This window comes from Muscardinus avellanarius (genome assembly GCF_963383645.1).
Source record: "Muscardinus avellanarius genome assembly, chromosome: 10".
Classification (NCBI taxonomy): Eukaryota; Metazoa; Chordata; class Mammalia; order Rodentia; family Gliridae; genus Muscardinus; species Muscardinus avellanarius.
In genome coordinates this window covers 35,479,307-35,487,723 of record NC_137796.1, presented here as the reverse complement: position 1 = coordinate 35,487,723, position 8,417 = coordinate 35,479,307, and positions in this window count along the sequence as shown.

Genomic DNA, 8,417 nt, shown 5'->3' with positions numbered 1-8,417 from the left:
TAGCAGTTCTTTACATATGTAAGGAGATTAGCTTTTTGTGATAAGAGTTGCAAATATATATCCCTTAATCCCTTACTGTCATTTGCCTTTTGATTATGCTTTTGATAGTTTTCATAGTTTTTTTTTTTTTTTTTTTGGTGGTTCTGGGGATGGAACCCAGGGGTTTTCTACCTCCGGGCTACACTCCCAGACCTATTTTGTACTTTATTTGGAAACAGGGTCTCACTGAGTTGCTGAGAGCCTCACTAAGTAGCTGAGGCTGGCTTCGAACCTGCGTGATCCTCCTGTCTCGCCTCCCAAGCGCGGGGATCACAAGCGTGTGCCGCCGCACCCGGCATTGGGTCTTGCTTTTTTAACACATAGTAAATTTGGTTTGTTTGCATGACTGAACCTTCCACCTTTTCTCTGTGGCTTTTATGTTTCGAGTCGGGTTGGAAACGCCCTGTTCACTAGAGCGGTCCACGAGAGTCCTCTGTGGTCTCTGGTCTCTTTGGAACTCATCCTGTGTGTCCCACTACCTGTCTCCTGGGCTGTGCTGCCTTGTGTGTGTGTGTGTGTGTGCGCACGCGCATGCGTGCGCGCGGGGATGGAATCGAGGGGCCTTTTACCTCTGAGCTACACCCCCAGCCCTATTTTATTTTTTATTTTTAAACAGGGCCTCACTAATTTGCAGAGGGCCTTCCTAAGGCTGAGGAGGCTGGTCTCAAACCTGTAGTCCTCCTTTCTCAGCTTCCCAAGTACTGGAATTACAGGTGTGCACCACCACGCCCGGCATGTGCTGCCTTTAAACAGGCGGCTTGAAGCGCAGGGCTCAAGGCTGAGACGCGTGTGCGTCCTGCCCTCTGCCCACCGTCATGCCTGGCTGTTATCTTTGGATCCACTGTCTGGGTGGTGCCTGGGCAAAATGTGAAGTCAGCAGGCAGCCATCCTGGGCAGACCTAGAGCCATGTGAGGCCCCCCAGGCCAGATAGACTTCCTCTTTCTGTTCTTCCTTATTGAGGAAAAGGAACCAGAAATCTGTTCATGTGGGCGTGAAAGTGTTTCCATTCTAAAGCGGGGGCCTAGTGAGGGTGGTGCTTAAAGAAGTAAACTTCGCTCCTCCCATCAGGGGAGCCTGGCTGGCTGGTTACTCAGTTAATACGCAGTTATCTGCTCACCCATTGAGCGCGGGCCTAGCACACATGGGGGGCTCTGCCTTGGGAGCAGATGTCTGAGCAGCTGCCTCTTGGTCCCTGGCCTGGTGCCCTGCACACAGTAGGTGCTCCTGCACATCTGCTAAAGGATGCATGCAGATGAAGGGATGGATGCTCAAACTCTTCCTGGGCAGGCCCCGCTAAAGCTGAGAGATGGCCAACCTGGCTTTATTGCATTTGCTTGGTGTGTGTGTGTGTGTGTGTGTGTGTGTGTGTGTGTGTGTATGTGTGTGTGTGTGTGTGTTGGTACTGGGGAATGAACTCAGGCATTCTACCTTCGATCTACACATCCAGCCCAATTTTATTTCTTATTTGGAAACAGGGTCTCACTTGGTTGATTTGAGCCTAACTACTTGCTGAAGCTGTCCTTGAACCTATGATCTCCCTATCTCAGCCTCCCAAGTAGAGGGATTCCAGGCATTGCATTTTAAGGAGCCACTCACTAGAGTGGTGCTGAAAGTAGAAGGGAGGATTTCAGGTATAAAGAGCTTTTCCACTGCTTCCCACTTTCGGTCTTCCCACCACAGTTTGCTCCACCCCAGCCAGCCCAGAGGGCCCCAGAGGTCTGACACACTGCTCCCTTGCAGAGGGGGAAACTGAGGCCCAGGTGATCAGGCAAGGGTCGTGTTCAGTCCCAGAGCAGGTTCGAGACTGGTACACCGTGGGGAGGGGTTCTGGGGGTTGAGGGAGAGGCTGCTGGGGTCCCATAGGACATGGAGGGGGGCAAAGCTGGCTGGGAGCTCATGCCACTGGGGAACCTCAGCTTTCACCCCTGTCCTGTGGCTTTGCAGACTGTCACCAGGAGATGGGGAGATGGGTGGAAGTCCCGAGTGGGGGGCCTGGCTCTGACTTTGTGGGCTTCCTCCACCCTGGGAACTGAGCCTTCTTTCTAGGCCCCTGGCCACCTGTCCCAGTAGGCACGGCCTGTTCTGTCATGGCTATGCAGGCCACTTGGTTGTTGTTGGTACCCCAGTTAGCTGATGAGGAGGCCAGGGCAGAGCTGGGAGGGACGGCCTCCTCCCTCTGCCCTGCTGACCTGGAGAGGTGAGAGGCAGGTGGGCAGGAGCTTCCCGCTCTGCCAGGGTGGCCCTTCCTCTGCATCCTCCTGCCTAGGGCCCTGTGTCCCGCCCTCCTGCTGTTCAGGCATCCACTCCACAAGCGTTTGCCATGACCAGCTGTGGGGCAGACAGATGCACAGATCCTTCCTGGACAATCTGCTGAGGCAAGTGCTGACCAGGAGTCAGGAGGGAGAGCCCGTGGGGAGGGAGGCCAGCACCACTGAGCCGGGCACAGAGCCTGAGCCTGCGGGAGTAGAGAGGTGCCAAGGCAGGAACCTTGGTCCCCAGGTGTTAGTCCTGCTGCTGGGCCAGGCGGCTGCGTTTCTACCTTCCTGAAGGTCCAGGTCTCGGAGGGAGATGCAGCCAATGCGGGGCTCTCTCTGCCTGCAGAAGTCTGTGGGGGCACACTGCTTGTGGGGTGATTGCTTGGGAGAGATGTGGGCCTGGAGTGAGAGCCCACCCTGCTTGCTTGTCCCCTTCCCCTGCTTCCCTTTCCTGGGGCTGCCAGGGCTCCAGGCTCCGTGCAGCTCTGGGCCTGCTGGGTTGGCCAGAGGGAGGCAGGCTGGGGTGAGGATGTGAGCGCCTTACCTGCATGTGGGATGGCGGGTGGTCCTGCGCACACTGTGAGGGTGGAGGCCGGTGGAAAGGACCTCTTGAGCACCCCTGGGGCCCGGTGCTGCACATGTCCTACAGAGGCCCAGACTCTCCAGCCCAACCACTCAGTGTTTGATGAGGAAGCCACAGTCCTGCCTGGTGCACTGCAAAGGAGAAGAGGTGCGTGGACTGGCTGGGAGGCCCCTGGACCTCGCTGCTGATCTTGCTCCTGCAGGCAGGAGGAAGTAGTTTGATGGATCCACTTAGCTCCTGGCGTCTTGGCCATAGCTCTGTCCTGGGCCTTGGTGGATGGCCAAGGAAGGGGCTGGCGTTTGTAGATGTTATGGGCTTTCTAGATGTCAGCAACCATGGGAGTGGGGGTGGGCAAGCAGTCAGGACAAGGGGTGGACCCAATGGGCTGAGTTCAAATCCCAGTTTTCTCTTTTACCAGCTATGTGACCATGAGCAATGAAAGAACCTCTCTGTGCCTGCCTCAGTTCTGATATTTATGAAATCGAAAGACTTTATACCTACAGGCCAGGTGTGAAGACTCATAGAGACCACAGCACCAGGTGCGTGGCAGGAGCTCAGTGCACCTTGTTTATGGCTGAGTCCCAGGGCCTCGGGCTGCAGGGAGCTGAGACCCTCTGAGATAGCTTGGCGGCACTGCTGCACACTAGGTGTGTCCAGGTTCCCGATTCCTCCTGGAGGGAAGAATCTGGAGAGGACTCGGTGCCCCTACCTGCCCCCAGACTCCTGCCCCAGGTCTTCTGTGGCCTGGTTCAACCTGGGCTGTGGAGCCTGGGACAGGGTGACAGGTGGCAGCTGGGGTTGGGGAGAGGTGTCCCTTCCTGGCCCAGCTCCCTTCCCGAGGAGGTAGGCAGCAACAGGCTGCATCTGTAACGCCTGCTCTCACTCTGCTGAGTGGAACCCTTGAGCCTGAACCCCTCCCCCCCCCCCCCCAGGGACCATGAGTAGTTGTGGGACATAACAAACCAGACAGGAAACCCAGCCAGGGATTGGGACTCTTGGTTGCAAGTGACAGACGTTCAGGGTAGCTTACGCTGGAAGGAGCATCGCTTGTCCCATGCGACTGAGAAATCCCGAGGTCGCTTGGGCTTCAGGCACAGCCTGGTCCTGGCCTGGGCTCTGGGCTGCTGTCAGGCCTCTGTCCCTCTCCCGTTGTCCCCGTTGGCTTTACTTATAGGTGGGCTCTCTCATGGTGCGCAAGGGCCTGCCAACTGCTCTTCACTTGGGTGACAGATGTCCCAAAGATGATTCTCACTGGAATGATTTTGGCGACTGGGGCTTGGGAGGGACTGTGTTGATTTGCCAGACCGGGATCACATGACCCTTGAAGCAGGGGTCTGAGGGTTGCCTGGACCATGGTCCCTCCTTTCAAATGGGGCTGCTTCCCTGCCCAGGAATGAATGACAGTGACAGACCTCTGGGGCTATAGTGTCTCCAGTTAAGGGGCCCAGACTCACACAGAGGCCCAGTGGAGTGTGTTAGGGGTGGGGGGCAAGGCTTGGCTTGACCTCAGTCAGAAATGCCCAGTGATAGAGGAGACTTCCCCGAGCGGTGATGAGCCCTGTCCCTGCAGTGTGCGAGCCGAGGCTACGGGCCATTTGTGATAGATATGGCAAAGGGGTTCCTTTATCCAGGCACAGAGGGCCTCCCGATTGCCAGCTGGCCAGGTGCTGGTGGACGAGCCGGTGACAAGACAGAGAGGCTTCCAACCCCCACTGGGGAAGCCTCTGTGACCGAATCCCTGTGCCCGAGGCTGCCCATTGTCCACTTCCTCCTCTGCCTGCTGTTTCCCAGGAGCGTTTACTGGGCCTGAGTTCCCATGGTAGGCCGAGCCTCTCAGGGGTTGTTTTCCATGCCCGGGGGACCCAGCCTTGTGCCTGGAAGGGCCGCTGTGCGCCTGGGTTGCGTTGGGCATGAGCATGGTGCTGGCACGCACACGTGTGCACCCTCAGCTTGCGGGCACACGTCTCTGTGCCCTGCTCTGCTCTTCGCCTGGAGGGTGCTGCAGCTGCAGAGAGCTGCCCGGCCCTTGGTGTCTGAGGTTTCTCAGCCTAGCCGCCCCCGTGCCCTGGGGTTTGGTGCCAGCCCTGCGGGGCAGGCAGCGCTGCTGTTTGCATGCTGTGGCAGCTGGTTTGGTCCCCTGGGTGTCAGTGGGGAAGCCTGAGCCAGGATTTGGGATAGATTTTGGTAGACTCGGGTTTGAATCCAAGCTGTTCCACCAATCAGCTACAGTTGCATGGCCTTAGGCGAGCCGTCACAGCTTTCTGGTTTCTGTGAGAGAGTTGGCCTCTGTTGGTTATGAAGGTGAGTGTGAATGTGTGGGCAGATGCCTCGTGGGACAGGACCTGCTGCTGCAATGACTGCAAAGAGCTAACTCGGGTAGCCTGGATTGGGCAGGGACTTTTATCTTGTTTTGCAAGCCACATAGCATAGCACAGGGCTGGGCATATATGGTTGGTGCTCAGTACACCCACCGACGGAGTAAAAGCTGACTAGATTGAGAGGTGGCAAAATAGTGGGTTGTACCACTTAAACATTTAAAATGAGCCGGGCGTGGTGGTGCACACTTGTAATCCCCGCACTTGGGAGGCGGAGACAGGAGGATCGCGAAGGTTCGAAGCCAGCTGTGCTGGCTTTAAGAGACCCTGTTTCCAAATAAAAAAAGTATGAAAATAGGTCTGGAATTGTAGCCCGGAGGTAGAAGGGTTTCCAGGAACCCCAGTATCTCACACACACACACACACACACACACACACACACACACACACACACACACAATTTAAATGAGAGCCATGCATGGTGGTGCATGCCTGTAATCCCAGCATTTGGGAGGCTGAGACAGGGGGATCACCGTTCACCTACAGCTTCAGCTACTTAGGCCCTTTGCAGTTCAGTGAGACCCTGTTTCAAAATAAATAATAAAAAATAGGGCTGGGGGTGTCACTTGAAGATAGAATGCCCCTGGGTTCCATCCCCAGTACCACAAAATAAATAAATAAATAAATAAATAAATAAATAAATAAACAAACCACCAACATTTTATTTTTTATTTATTTATTTTTGGTGGTACTGGGGTTCCTGGAAACCCTTCTACCTCCAGGCTACACTACCAGACCTATTTTATACTTTTTAAATTTGTAAACAGGGTCTTTTAAGCCAGCGCAGCTGGCTTTGAACCTGCGATCCTCCTGTCTCCGCCTCCCAAGCAAGGGGATTACAAGCATGCGCCACCACGCCCAGCTTAATCCCAACATTTTAACAATCAGCACTTTAGCCAGGGGTGGTGGTGCATGCCTGTAATACCAGCAGTAGGGAAGGGAATACAGGAGAATTGCAGGTTCAAATTCAGCTTCAGTAACTTAGTAAGACCCTCAGCAGTGTAGCAAGACCCTGTTTCAAAATAAAAGTAAAAAAATAAAAAGAGATCCTGGTATGGTGGTGCATGCCTATAATCTGATTACTTGGGAGGCTGAGACAGGAGAATTGCAGGTTGGAGGACAGCCTCAGCAATGTAACAAGACTCTTAGCAACCTAGTGAGACTTTGTTTCAAAATAAAAAACATAGGGCTTGGAGTGTAGGTCAAAGGTAGAATAGCCGGGTGGCATATGCTTGTAGTCTCAGTGCTTGGGAGACTGAGACCTTAGGATCACATAGGTTCAAAGCCAGCTTCAAATGCTTAGTGAGGCTCTCAGCAACTTAGTGAGACCTTGTTTCCAAATAAAGTATAAAATATGTCTGGGAGTATAGCCCGGAGGTAGAAAAGCCCCCTGGGTTCCACCCCCAGTACCACACACACACACATACACAAAATGGTAGAATGCCCCAGGGTTCAATCCCTTGTACCAAAAACAAACAAATAAACAAAGATAAAATAAAAATGGCTGTGGGTAGAATGCCCCTGAATCCCCAGCACCAGAATAAAATAAAATAAAAAATTAAAATAATATTTTACATAGAAATAAGATTTATAAGCTGGATGTGGTGGTGCATACTTGTAATACAAGTACTTGGGAGGCGGAGACAGGAGGATCAGAGGTTTGCAGCCAGCCTCAGCAATTTAGCAAGGCCTGCTACAATTTAGTGAGACCCAAACCAAAAAATAAAATAGGGCTAGGGGTGTAGCTGAGAGGTAGAATGCCCCTGGGTTCAACACCCAGTACCACACAAGGAAAGAAAGAGAGAGAGAGAGAGATTTGTAGCTAAGTGCCCTGGGCACTTCAGCAGCCCTGGGTCTGGCCCTGAAGGGTTGTCCCTACTGCCAAGCCCATGGACACCTGCCCAGGCACAGAAGGAGCAGGGCAGTTGCCCCCCACAAATAAGTGGTTTCCCATTCTGTCCCTGAGTTGTGGTGGGGGTGTAGGGTGGAGCCTGAGGTGGCTCTTGTATCTGACTGCTCTGGGACCTCACAGCAGCGGTGCTAATGGGGCTCTGCTTAGCTCAGGGGCTCTGGGCACCCTGCTCTTCTCCTCTGGGGCTTCAGGCTCTTCTGGCCACCTACCTTGTCCTGGACTAGCCTTCCTTTGAAGTTTCTGCTGGCGCTGTGGCTGTTTATGGCCTCATGGGGGCCATGAGCCTTCCCCATCTCACTGCTGACTGCCTCAGCACCTGCCCTGTCCTGGTTCTCATCTAAGGCAGGTTGGGCCTGGTGTTTGGTCCAGGGCTGCTCTCTAAAATGAAGTTCCACAGGAACTATGACCACTGCCCAGTCACATGTGTGTCTAGAGATTGCATGTATTTTTGGTAACTCTCTTCCTTTGGATGCAGGGAGCCCTGTGGAGAGCCTGCTGGTTCTGATAGCGGGTTGTAGCAAGGATGGCAGGCCAGAGGTGCCATCAACTCACCTCTTTGGAATAAATGATACTGGTCAAGCACTGCAAGCTTGGAGTCTGTTCTCAACATTTTCACAAACTGTCCACTATGTCCTCTCTTGGAGACTTTGCTCCAAAAGTGGGTCTTGCAGACCTCTTTTTTTTTTTTTTTTTCAGGTCTGGGGATGGAACTCAGGGGCATTTGACCTCTGAGCCACACTCCCTGCTATATTTTTTTTATTCTTAATTTTGAAACCAGGTCTCACTGAGTTGCAGAGGGCCACACTAAGTAGCTGAGGCTGTCCGCGAACCGCGATCCTCCGGTCTCAGCCTCCCGAATGCTGGGATTACAAGTGTGCGCCACCACGCCCGGCTCTTGCAGACTTCTTAAATTTGTGTCAAAGCTGGGTGTGGTGGTGCATGCTTGTAATCCTAGGACTTGGGAGGCTGAGATAGTAGGATCGCAGGTTCATGGCCAGCCTCAGCTACTTATGTGAAACATTCCGCAACTTAGGAAGACCCTGTTTAAAAATAAAGAATAAAAAATAGGGCTGGTAATGTAGCTCAGAGGTAGAATGCCCCTGGGTTCAATACCCAGTACCGCAAACAAACAAACAAAAAAACAAAAACACTGTGTCAATGGATCCACTAAGAAAATGCAATCTCATATAGAAACATAATGTAACACAGAGGCAGGGGGATTCTCTGCTTGGAGCAGGCACAGAGGTCCTGT